Consider the following 13,493-nt stretch of genomic DNA (forward strand, 5'->3'; position numbering starts at 1 on the left):
TATATATATGCTGCCTACAAGAGACCCACTTCAGACCTAGAGACACATACAGACTAAAAGTAAAAGGATGAAAAAAGATATTCCATGCGAATGGAAACCAAAAGAAAGCTGGAGTGGCAATCCTTATTTCAGACAAAATAGACTTTAAAATAAAGAATATTATAAAAGACAAAGAAGGACACTACATAAAGATCAAGGGATCAATCAAAAAAGAAGATATAACAATTGTAAATATTTATGCACCCAACATAGGAGGACCTCAATACATAAGGCAAACACTAACAGTGTTAAGGGGAGAAATCAACAGTAACACAATAATAGTAGAGGACTTTAACACTCCACTTACACCAACGGGCAGATCATCAAAACAGAAAATCAATAAGGAAACACAAACCTTAAATGAAACATTGGACCAATGGACTTAATTGATATATTGAGAACTTTGCAGAAGAATACACTTTCTTCTCAAGTGCACATGGAACATTCTCCAGGATAGACCACATCTTGGGTCACAAATCAAGCTTCAGTAAATTTAAGAAAACTGAAACCATATCAAGTATCTTGTCTGACCACAGCACTATGAGACTAGATATCAACTACAGGGAAAAAATGCAAAAAAACACAAACACATGAAGATTAAACAAAACATTACTAAATAACGAAGAAGTTACTGAAGAATTAAGAAGGGAAATCAAAAGATTCCTGGAAACAAATGACAACAAAAACAAGATGACCCCAAACCTATGAGATTCAGCAAAAGTAGTTCTAGGAGGGAAGTTTATAGCAATATAATCCTACCTCAAGAAGCAAGAAAAGCATCAACTGACAACCTATATCTACATTCAAAGCAAGCTGGAGAAAGAAGAAGAAGAAGAACAGCAGCAACAACAAAACAACCCAAAATCAGCAGAAGGAAAAAAATCATAAAGACCAGAGCAGAAATAAATGAAAAAGAAAAGAAGGAAAAAATAGAAAGATTAACAAAACTAAAAGCTGGTTCTTTGAGAAGACAAACAAAATTGACAAACCACTAACCAGACTCAACAAAAAAAGGGGGGGGGGATAAAATCAAAATTAGAAATGAATAAGGAGAGGTTACAACAGACAGCACAGGAATACAAAGGATCATAAGAGAATATTATGACCAATTATATGCCAATTAAATGGACAACCTAGAGGAAATGGACAGATTCTTAGAAAAGTTCAACCTCACAAGACTGAACCAGGAAGAAATAGAAGTCATGAACAAGCCAATTACAAACACTGAAATTGAAACTGTGATTTAAAAAAATCTCTCCAAAAGCAAAAGTCCAGGCCAGGGCCAAGACAGCTTCACAGCGGAATTCTATCAAACATTTAGAGAAGAGCTAATGCCTACTTTTCTGAAACTCTTCCAAAAAAAATAGTAGAGGAAGGAACATTTCCAAACTCATTCTACAAGGCCACAATCACCCTGATACCAAAGTCAGGCAAAGACAGCACAAAGAAGGAAAATTACAGGCCAATATCACTGGTGAACATAGAAGCAAAAATCCTCAACAAAATTCTAGCAATCAGAATTCAACAACACATTAAAAAGTTTATACACCACGATCAAGTCGAGTTTATTTCAAAGATGCCAGGCTTCTTCAGTATACACAAATCTGTCAATATGATACACCATATTAACAAATTTAAAGGTAAAAACCATATGATCATTTCCATAGATGCAGAAAAAGCCTTTGACAAAATGCAGCATCCATTTATGATAAAAACACTTCAAAAAGAATGGGCATAGAAGGAACCTACCTCAACGTAATAAAAACAATTTATGATAAGCCCACAGCAAACCTTATTCTAAGTGGTGAAAAACTGAAAGCATTCCCTCTAAGATCAGGAACAATAAAAGTGTGCCTTCTCTCACCACTATTATTCAATGTAGTTTTGGAAGTCTTAGCTATCACAATTAGAGAAGAAAAAGAAAGAAGAGGAATCCAGATCAGAAAAGAAGAAGTAAAACTCTCACTATTTGTAGATGACATGATACTATACATAGAAAACCCAAAAGAAACTATCAGAAAATTACTAGAGCTAATCAGTGAATTTAGCAATGTTGCAAGGTACAAGGTCAATACACAGAAAACACTTACATTCCTAAAGTATACTAACAATGAAAAATCAGAAAGAGCAATTAAGGAATCAATCCCATTCACCATTGCAACAAAAAGAATAATACATCTAGGAATATGAGACCAAAAAAACTGTATATAGAAAATTATAAGACACTGAAGAAAGAAATCAAAGATGACATAAACAGATGGAGAGATATTCCATGTTCCTGGTAGGAAGAATCAATATTGTGAAAATGACTGTACTACCAAATGCAATCTACAGATTCAATGCAAGTAGAAGTCACTCAGTCATGTCCAACTCTTTGTGACCCCATGGACTATGGAATTCTTTAGGCAAGAATACTGGAGTGGGTAGCCATTTCCTTCTCCAGGGGATCTTCCCAACCCAGGGATTGACCCAGTCTCTTGCATTGCAGGCAGATTCTTTATCAGCTGAGCCACAAGGGAAGCCCAAGAATACTGGAGTGGGTAGCCTATCCCTTCTCCAGCAGATCTTCCAATCCAGGAATCAAATCAGGTTATCCTCCATTGCAGGCAGATTCTTTACCAGCTGAGCTATCATGGAAGCCCCCAGATTCAATGTGATCCTTATCAAATTACCAATGGTGTCAAAATAACATTTTTCATAGAACTAGAACAAAAAATTTCACAGTTCATATGGAAACACAAAAGACCCTGAATAGCCAAAGCAGTCTTGAGAAAGAAGAGTGGAACTGGAGGAATCAACCTTCCTGACTTCAGACTATGCTACAAAGCTATCATCATCAAGACAGTATGGTACTGAGACAAAAACAGAAATATAGACCAATGGAATAGGATAGAGAGCCCAGAGATAAACCCACACACCTATGGGTACCTTATTTTTGACAAAGGGAGCAAGAATATACAATTGGGCAAAGATAGCCTCTTCAATCAGTGGTGCTGGGTAAACTGAACAGCTATGTGTAAAAGAATGAAATTGGAACACTTCCTAATGACATACACAAAGATAAACTCGAAATGGATTAGAGACCTAGATGTAAGACCAGAAACTATAAAATTCTTAGAGGAAAACACAGGCAGAACACTCGATGACATAAATCAAAGCAAGATCTTCTATGATCCACCTCCTAGAGTAATGGAAATAAAAACAAAAATAAACAAGTAGGACCTAATTAAACTTAAAAGCTTTTGCACAGCAAAGAAAACTACAAACAAGGTGAAAAGACAACCCTCAGAATGGGAGAAAATAATAGCAAAGGAAACAACTGACAAAGGATTAATTTCCAAAATATACAAGCAACCATACAACTCAATACTAGAAAAACAAACAACCCAATCAATATGTGGGAAAAAGACCTAAACAGACATTTGTCCAAAGAAGACATACAGATGGCTAACAAATATATGAAAAGATGCTCAACATCACTAATTATTAGATAAATGCAAATCAAAACTACAATGAGATATCACCTCACACCAGTCAGAATGGCCACTATCAAAAAGTCTACAAGCAATAAATGCTGGAGAGGGTATGGAGAAAAGGGAACTCTCTTGCATTACTGGTGTATGTAATGTAAATTAATACAGCCACTATGGAAGATGGTATGGAGTTTCCTTAAAAAGCTAGGAATAAAACCACCATGTGACTCAGCAAACCCACTCCTAGGCATATGCACTTAGGAAACCAAAATTGAAAAAGACACATGTACCCCAATGTTCATTGCAGCACTATTTACAATAGATAGGACATGGAAGCAACCTAGATGTCCATTGACAGATGAATGGATAAAGAAGCTGTGGTACATATGTACAATGGAATATTATTCTGCCATAAAAAGAACACATTTGAGTCAGTTCTAATGAGGTGGAAGAAAAAAGAGCCTGTTATAGAGTGAGTGAAGTCACTCAGTTGTATCCGACTCTTTGCAACTCCGTTGACTATAGAGTCCATGGAATTCTCCAGGCCAGAATATTGGAGTGGCTAGCCTTTCCCTTCTCTAGGGGATCTTCCCAACCCAGGGATCAAACCCAGTTCTCCTGCATTGCAGGCGGATTCTTTACCAGCTGATCCACCAGGGAAGTCCAGTAATGTATTAACCCCCATTAAATTTTAACAAAATAGAATTAACCCACTTAAATAATGTTCTAATGTCACAGTAAGTTGGTAATTGCTGAAGCAAGCCACAAACATCAGGAAGCAAACTAAAGACAGGTGGGCATGAAAGAATTCTGATGGTCATAAGGCAATCAAGTATGGTAAGTAAGTCTAGGCAGATGCTGAATATAAAAGTTTATTTGGGAACTCTAGGGTTTTCATGTTGTTGTTTAGTTGCTAAGTCATGTCTGACTCTTGTGACCTCTTGGACTGTAGTCCGCCAGGCTCCTCTGTCCATGGGATTTCCCAGGCAAGCCTACTGTAGTGGGTTGCCATTCCTACTCCAATACAGAGTGAAGTAAGTCAGAGGAGAAAGATAAATATCATACACTGATGCATATATACGGAATCTAGAAAGATGGTACTGATGAATTTATTTGCAGGGTAGCAATGGAGAAACAGACATAGAGAACAGATTTATGGACATGGTTGGGAGGGCAGGAGGAAGAGGGTGAGATGTATGGAAAGAGTAACATGGAAACTTACAATACCATATGTAAACTAGATAGCCAATGGGAATTTGCTGTATGCCTCAGGGAACTCAAACAGGGACTCTGTAACAACCTAGAAGTGTGGGATGGGGAGGCATAGGAGGGAGATTTGGGAGGGGACATGGGTGTACCTATGGATGATTATTGTTGATGTTTGACAAAAAATAGCAAAATTCTGTTAAGCAATTATCTTTGAATTAAAAAATTAATTAATTAAAAAATAATACAAAAATGAAAAATAAGACCCAAAAGAGAGAAGTCATTCCCAAAGCCAGGAACAACCAGCAGCTGGAGCTGGTGGAGCATATTTGAAGAAATGATTTTTAGAAATAGTTGATGAAGCCTCTGCATTTAAAATGTTAACTTTGAGTGATTACTCATCAAGAGGCTGTAGAGTTTCTGCCAATCATGATAAAGGAGCCCTACTTTGAGCACCGTTTCATCACAGAATGATGTTGCGATGGAGCTCACCAGAATTTGTATAATGTGAGACATATTGAGAGCAGATCATGCATAGAACGCATATCCTGTGAATCATCATGAATTCAGTCATGGAAAACGATGTGGTGACAAATGCAGAGTCATTGTTAGTTATAGCTGGTACACATGATTCTTTCTTTTTTTTTTAAACTTGTTATGAGGAAAGATTTTCTTTTTCAAATATATTTTACTGAAGTACAATTGATTTACAATGTGGTTTTATTTCTGCTATATAGAAAATTATTCAGTTGTATATGTTCAGTTCAGTTCAGTTCAGTCGCTCAGTCGTGTCCGACTCTTTGCGACCCCATGAATCACAGCACGCCAGGCCTCCCTGTCCATCACCAACTCCCAGAGTTTACCCAAACTCATGTCCATTGAGTCGGTGATGCCATCCAACCATCTCATCCTCTGTCGACCCCTTCTCCTCCAGCCTTCAATCTTTCCCAGCATCAGGGTCTTTTCAAATGAGTCAGTTCTTTACATCAGGTGGCCAAAGTATTGGAGTTTCAGCTTCAACATCAGTCCTTCCAATGAACACCCAGGACTGATCTTCCTTAGGATGGACTGGTTGGATCTCCTTGCTGTCCAAGGGACTCTCAAGAGTCTTCTCCAACACCACAGTTCAAAAGCATCAATTCTTCAGCACTCAGACTTCTTTATAGTCCATCTCTCATATCCATACATGACTACTGGAAAACCATAGCCTTGACTAGATGGACCTTTGTTGACAAAGTGATGTCTCTGCTTTTTAATATGCTGTCTAGGTTGGTCATAACTTTCCTTCCAAGGAGTAAGCGTCTTTTCATTTCACGGCTGCAATCACCATCTGCAGTGATTTTGGAGCCCCCCAAAATAAAGTCAGCTACTGTTTCCACTGTTTCCCCATCTATCTGCCATGAAGTGATGGGACCAAATGCCATGATCTTAGTTTTCTGAATGTTGAGCTTTAAGCCAACTTTTTCACTCTCCTCTTTCACTTTCATCAAGAGGCTCTTTGGTTCTTCTTCACTTTGTGCCATAAGGGTGGTGTCATCTGCATATCTGAGGTTATTGATATTTCTCCCGGCAATCTTGATTTCAGCTTGGGCTTTTTCCAGCCCAGCATTTCTCATGATGTACTCTGCACAGAAGTTAAATAACCAGGGTGACGATATACAGCCTTGACGTACTCCTTTTCCTATTTGGAACCAGTCTGTTGTTTCATGTCTAGTTTTAACTGTTGCTTCCTGATCTGCATACAGATTTCTCAAGAGGCAGGTCAGGTGGTCTGGTATTCCCATCTCTTTTAGAACTTTCCACAGTTTATTGTGATCCACACAGTCAAAGGATTTGGCATAGTCAATAAAGCAGAAATAGATGTTTTTCTGGAACTCTCTTGCTTTTTCAGTGATCCATCGGATGTTGGCAATTTGATCTCTGGTTCCTCTGCCTTTTCTAAAACCAGCTTGAACATCTGGAAGTTCATGGTTCATGTATTGCTGAAGCCTGGCTTGGAGAATTTTGAGTATTACTTTACTAGCGTGTGAGATGAGTGCAATTGTGCAGTAGTTTGAGCATTCTTTGGCATTGCCTTTCTTTGGGATTGGAATGAAAAATGACCTTTTCCAGTCCTGTGGCCACTGCTGAGTTTTCCAAATTTTCTTGCATAGTCAGTGCAGCACTTTCACAGCGTCATCTTTCAGGATTTGAAATAGCTCAACTGGAATTCCATCACCTCAACTAGCTTTGTTTGTAGTGATGCTTCCTAAGTCCCAATTGAATTCACATTCCAGGATATCTGGCTCTGGGTTAGTGATCATGCCATTGTGATTATCTGGGTCATGAAGATCTTTTTTGCACATTGTATATACATTCTTTCGTACATGTATATACACTCTTTTTCATATTCTTTTCTATTATGGTTTATCACAGGATATTGAATATAATTCCCTGTGCTCTAAAGTAGGACCTTGCTGCTTATCCATTCTCTATATAATAATGTGCATCTGCAAATCCCAAATTCTCAATCCATCTATCCATTGTTGTAACCACCCCCTGCCCTTGGTAACCACAAGTCTGTTCTCTATGTCTGTGAGCACATGAACTCTTTTCTCAATGTTGGCCACTACTTCCCCACACAACCCACTTATTTTTGGAGTGAGAAGCTTAAGCCATCAGCATTTCACATTATCCTGCTCCCAGCATTGACCCTTTGATGGTTATATGGCCTAAGTGATCCAATCAGAATAGACCTTGAAAATTTGCTTGGGGTTTCTGGACAAAAGTGATTCCTTACATCCTCTGAATCTGTGAATGTGTAACCTGAGCACTTACATGACAGCTTGGTTGGTAAAGAATCTGCCTGCAATTCCGGAGACCCTGGTTCAGTTCCTAGGTTGGGAAGATCCCCTGGAGAAGGGAATGGCCACCCACTCCAGTATTCTTGGGCTTCCCTTGCGGCTCAGCTGGTAAAGAATCTGTCTGCAATGCGAGAGACCTTGGTTTGATCTCTGGGTTGGGAAGATTCCCTGGAGAAGGGAATGGCTACCCACTCCAGTATTCTAGCCTGGAGAATTCCATGGACTGTGTAGTCCATGGGGTTACAAAGGGTCTGATATGACTGAATGACTTTCACTTTCACTTCACTTTCTGTCAGAGCAGTAAGACAGCCAGAGTTTCTGGCTGAAAATCATCTGATTGTTATCCTGCCTATTCTGTTTTCCAAATACATGAACCAATCAATTCCTGGCTTTTTATGCTAGCTTGTGTTCCTTTTTCTATTACTTATTGCCAAAAAATATTCCAAGTTTGCTTTTTGTATATTGAGTCTTAAAAACCATGAAAACTCTTTTGAAGCTAAATCATACATAAGGAAGAATAATGACGCATAATTCATATATTCAATGAATATTTACTGAGGGTCTAGTATATGCAAAACTCTGTGACAGCCTTAGGTATACAATGGCAAATAAAACAGACAGTATGTTAAGGAATATGAGTAGTTAAACCAGCAAATACAGTACTGAGTGGCAAATGCTATCATAGGGTAATACAGGCTACTTGTGGGAACATAATGAGACTGTGTTATCTTGTTTAAGACATTCAGGGCAAGATTCTCAGCAGAAGGGAAATTTCTCCTAAGACTTAAAAAAAAATGTGTGTGTGTGTCTATGTGTGTATGTGTGCTCACATACTTCAAAGGAATTCCCACTTGAGACAATAGCATATAGGAAGAGGGAAGGCTCAGAAATAGGAGCTAAAGGACCTGAAATAAATCCAATCTAGCTGAAGTGTGTATGTCAGGAGCTGGATGAGGTCATAGTATGAGACAAGTCAGAAAAGTAGGAAAAACTGGGTCATGTAGGAAATACTTTGCCGTGTTAAGGAGTTCAGACTCTCCTGAGAGCAATAGAAAAGGGCTGAAAGATTTTAAACAGAGGAATGTTATGATCTAATTCATTGTCTTGCAGAGCCAAAGAAAGAAGTAAATGAACTAGAGGAATGACAAAATCAAGGCCGGACAATGAAGTTATCAAATTTTGTCACTGACCAGCAGCTGCTTGATATCTGGCTCAGGTATAGCTGCTTTCTCCTCTCAATCTCAGTCTTGCGGGGACCCTGGTCCTGCAACACCACGTAGGGCAGTTGCACCTTGGGCACGTAGGCCTGCAGCAGTAAGTAGTCTGGTGAGCCGCTTGGCGGTGGACCCAATGAGCTTATGCTCCAGGCTCTCTTTGAGGTCCGCAGAAACGTCAAAGGTTCTTACTTTTGTGTTGAACTTGTCAAGGTTGGCCTGCCACAGGAGGTCCAGATTCGTGCAAGAGTCACAATACTTCCCCAGGTTTATCCAAGTTTATTCAAACTTCCAGGGCTGAGGATATTAGAGTAGAACCCACACTGCTTCATCAGGGGATATTTCTTATCATTGCCTGTCAGGGGCAACTTCCTAGGCCGCCCCAAGTCTGAGGAATGGGTGGGGCCATAGGCAGGGGTAAACGTGGAGTCTTGGGGCCAGGGCTTGGAGGAAACTTCTCTGACCCAGAATCTGGTTCCTGAAGAATGCTTCCCAGGTTATGCTCCACGATTCTCAGAGTACACTCTTGGCCTATAGGAGTTAGGGGGATGGGGCAATTAGGCATTATGGGGCTATTATGGGGCTGATTAAACTACTTTTATTTATGTTGTGACAGACAGATAAAGTTAAAGGACATGCACAGGAGACAAAAGGAGAAAAGATTTGGAAAGAGACAAGGCACAAAGGAGGGATGAATAGCAGAGCCCCATAGGGAGAGAGAAAAGGAGTGCTGAGTGGTTATTGGCTTTGCTTTTAAGGGAGAAACAAGCCAGTTTGTCAAAAGCAAATCATTTCTCATTGTGAGGTGATTACATTTTTGCACCAAGGTTAATGCATTTGTTTCAGGCTATGTTACTGAAGTTAAAAAATAGCTGTCTCTCATCCTTCTCTCCATTGAATACATCATTCTTTACAAAGGTACATACATGAACCCATGCTGTTCACTAATGGGAGAAAGCTAGGGAAAGAACTAATTTTATCACATTCAAGTAACTGTGACACTTGGTTGTGTTGGTTTTTATTCTTGTTTTCATTCTATGGGCAGGGGTTCACTTGGATTTATTTAGTCCTTGGGTTGACTCCTGACTTTCCCCACTTATTAGCTGTGTGGCCTTGGAGACCTTATTTAATCTTTCTATGCCTCAGTTTTCTTTTAACTTAAAAAGAAATTTGACTATCTTCTTGTACTTTTGATATATAATGAACCACTTTCAAAACTCAGTGGCTTAAAATATGAAGCATTTATCAGCTCAATCTTTTGCGCAGGCTCAGTTGTTTATGGCATGGCTGATTCACGTGTCTATGGCCAATCAAGGACTGTCTGAGAGCTAGTTTGCTCATCTTGCCCAGGTCGTCTCACATGTCTGGGCTTCAACTGCAGTAGCTCATCTCCACTCATCTGTTAATCATCCTCCAACAGGATGGACTGGATTTTTCCTGGTGACTAAGTGGAAATATGCCAGTCCCTTTAGAAGTCTAGGCTCAGAGCTGGCACCAAACTTCTGCAGCTTTCTCTTGAACACAAGGTCAGCTTAGATTTAAGACATTTAAACCCCCTTACCTGATTGGAGGAGTTTTAAAGCCACCTGGCAAGGGATACAACCATATATATCCACATATTTATTTGCATATATATGAAAGAGAAGAACAGTGATCATTTTTTGGAATCTCCCTCTCTGTTACCCTGCACTGTAGGGAAAAATCAATGAGAACACACCTAAAGAGGCCTAGTACAGTGCCTGGTTTTCAGACGCTCAGGACCTGCTAATGTCTCTCTTCCCATAAATACCAACAGCAAGATCAGACACAAGGGAGATCACCCTGCTGCATGCTGCTGCCAGAGGAGGTGATATAAACAAAACAGATAAACTTTTTAATATAGGCCTCAGCATTACTTATGCCTCTCCCAATAGGCAAGTGTTTTTAAAAAAGATTTTCAAAAGAGCAAATTATAGGCCTCACTTTTAGAAGAAAGAGGCAGTGTGGTCTTTCTCTGGCTCATCTTTCCTTTTCCTCCAAGAACACCCTCAGAATGATAGGATTTCACCTTCTCTTCTCTGGAGGAACAATGTGTTATTTTGGTCTGCCTTTGATCACCAGTGATTCACTTTAAAGGCAGTGCTGCTGGGAAAATGCAGAAAGCAGAGTTGCAATCAGAAAAATGACTATGTACAAATGACATCCTCTGACTTTCTGTCCTTGTTTCCCAGGCATTTTTTTTTTTCTAGTCACTTTTTTTCAATTCTTTTGCCCTATGCGAACCAACCAGGCTATAAAGTTGGGCTGGTTCCTAATTTTTTGGCCATTCTCATCAATATTCTCTCTGAGTTCTGTGGAGAAAACTGGGAAATGTCTTCCTGTGGAATTTGCCAAGGAGGCATTTGACTTGAAGATGCCAAGCAGATAAAGTAAGGTTTTTGCTGACAAAGTAGGCAAAAATGATGCCTTAAGTTAAATAACCATCAATTTCACAAAATTTATCCAGAGCATGAAAATTTTGCAAAGGTTTAACTTCAACTAGTCTAACTTTATCTTAAGGAGACAAGTGGAAAAGTTGTGTGTTTTTTAAAAGTAGACTTTTAATTGGGGATAATTTTAGATTTATGGAAAAGTTATAAAGAACAGTACAGAGAATTTCCATACAGTTATCACTCATTTTCCCCTAGTGCTAACAGATCATGTATATTACCATAGGACATTTGTCATAACTAAGAAATCAGCACTGGTGCATTACTATTAGGTAAAACCTAGACTGTATTTCACCGGTTTTCCCATTACATTCTAGGCAAGTAGCTGTCTCTGCAACATAGTGATAGTTGCATACTGACACTCCTTAAACCCAAAGGAATGGAGTCTTCATGTATTTACCACTCCAGAGTGGTGTAGCAGCGCAGACATGATGTTGCTGAAAAGCAGAATCCCAGAACTGAAGATCAATTCAAATATCTTCCTTTTAAAACGAGGAAACTGAGAGCTGACCAAGAGGCCTAATTAAATGCAAACTCAAACTATTTTATATATAGGATGGATAAATAACAAGGTCCTACTATAGCACACAGGAAACTGTAGTCAATATCCTATGATAAACCATAATGAAAAAGTATATGAAAAAAATATAGATGAATCACTTTGCTGTACAGTAGAAACTAACACAACACTGTAAATCAACTAAACTTCAATAAAATAAATTTTAAAAAAGAGACAAATGGGATAATCTGCTCTGAAACAATAGAAAGATAATTTAGTGTTTTTAAAGCATCAGTTCAGTTCAGTCACTCAGTCGTGTCCGGCTCTTTGTGACCCCATGAAATGCAGCATGCCAGGCCTCCCTGTCCATCACCAACTCCCGGAGTCCACCCAAACCCATATCCATTACCCATGGTAAAATATAAAATCTCAGAAAGAAAATGCTCTCTGCCAGTGATTTTTAAAAAGCAATGAAGAGCTAAAGGGATTCTGATGCCACCTATTGGTAGAGAAAAGAATAGGGCACCCCTTCATGACTGGGAGATTGTGACTGGTGGACCGGTGCCTGAGGTCTTCACATGCAAGAATGACAGATAGTAGAAGATATCATGTTGACATAAGCTTGGAACGTGCGTATCAGTCTCTATCGACTCTTAGCATCTTAGAAGCACTTTCTCAGAGCATTCCTCTCTGCTTTCCAGTAACACAACCCATTTCAGGCATATATAGAAACACCGCAGGAAGACATATCAGTCAATTCTCAAAATCACATAAATAGAAAAAAGAACACATTTTATATATATAAATAACCCTTGGGGGGGAGGAATGCAAGATTCTTTTTTGATCCAAAGTCTCAAAAATAAGTCTTATTATTTATAGAAGTCTCTTTGACTGGTTGAGGATGTAAAAAAGAAAAGATAAAAAAGAAAGAAAGAAAAAAAGAAAGAAAGAAAATAGGAATTCAATTTCAAAACAAAATGCTCACCCTGACTCATTCAGGGAAGAATCCAAGGTTTTCAATACAGGGCACTGATTCTCTGCCTGTTTTTCCTCTTCATCATCTGTCACCCTTAAAAAATGGGATCAATTGCATTGGTAAGAATCCACATTTTTTCCCTTTTCATTTCCTGGCTTCATTCCAGTATTGCACTTGTCACACTGATTGGAGGGGTTCCTCTCATATTGGCATAAGACAGTAAGCAAATGCCTCCCCTTATGTTATCACACAGAGACCCGGTGAGAGGATCTGCACAGAACTGGAGGCTCCTTTTGTGGCTTGGGAATGCCAGTGGTACCGTGACCCTGTGGATTTCTTTAGATCATTTTAACTATATCTGTAGAGCCCAGCAGCTCAGAATCCACGAAGAGAAGAGTTGGAAGGAGGTGACTGATACAGATCGGGGGTTTTGATGTAACAGTTGTTGAAGGGACTCCAGCGAATGAGCAACTTGTAGTGACTGCGACCTGAGTTCATGAGCTGGTTATAGATCTTCATTTGTAGAGATGGGCTGGATTGTTAGTTCCATGGGTGAGGTGGGAGAGAATTTTGCTTTCTGTGCCTGGCAGAGAGCCTCTTTGAATTTACCTTCAGTGTAATTTTTTTCCTTGAGGAAAAAAATCCAAATTTCTGGCATAGAGTTGCATGTGTGTTCTGCACACTGGTTTGCAGGCAACTGTTTCTAATTAGAGAGCTGAAGCCTGCTGGCAGAGGAAACCATATTTGTCACAAGTAGTGGCACTGTGTTCAGTTT

The 13,493-nt window shown here is 39.2% G+C and overlaps 1 protein-coding gene across 1 annotated transcript in view; it reads left to right on the forward strand.

Moving 5' to 3' along the window:
* Window positions 1-13,038: 13,038 nt before the first annotated feature.
* CPNE4 (copine 4) overlaps window positions 13,039-13,493 on the forward strand; it is a 635,297-nt gene continuing 634,842 nt past the window's right edge. The window contains exon 1 of the mRNA XM_081569846.1: window positions 13,039-13,125. The gene's annotated coding sequence lies outside the window, so the exon portion shown is untranslated. The remainder of the gene's footprint in view (window positions 13,126-13,493) is intronic.

Source organism: Giraffa tippelskirchi, chromosome 2 (assembly GCF_054371585.1).
Source record: "Giraffa tippelskirchi isolate mGirTip1 chromosome 2, T2T-mGirTip1v1.2.pri, whole genome shotgun sequence".
NCBI lineage: Eukaryota > Metazoa > Chordata > Mammalia > Artiodactyla > Giraffidae > Giraffa > Giraffa tippelskirchi.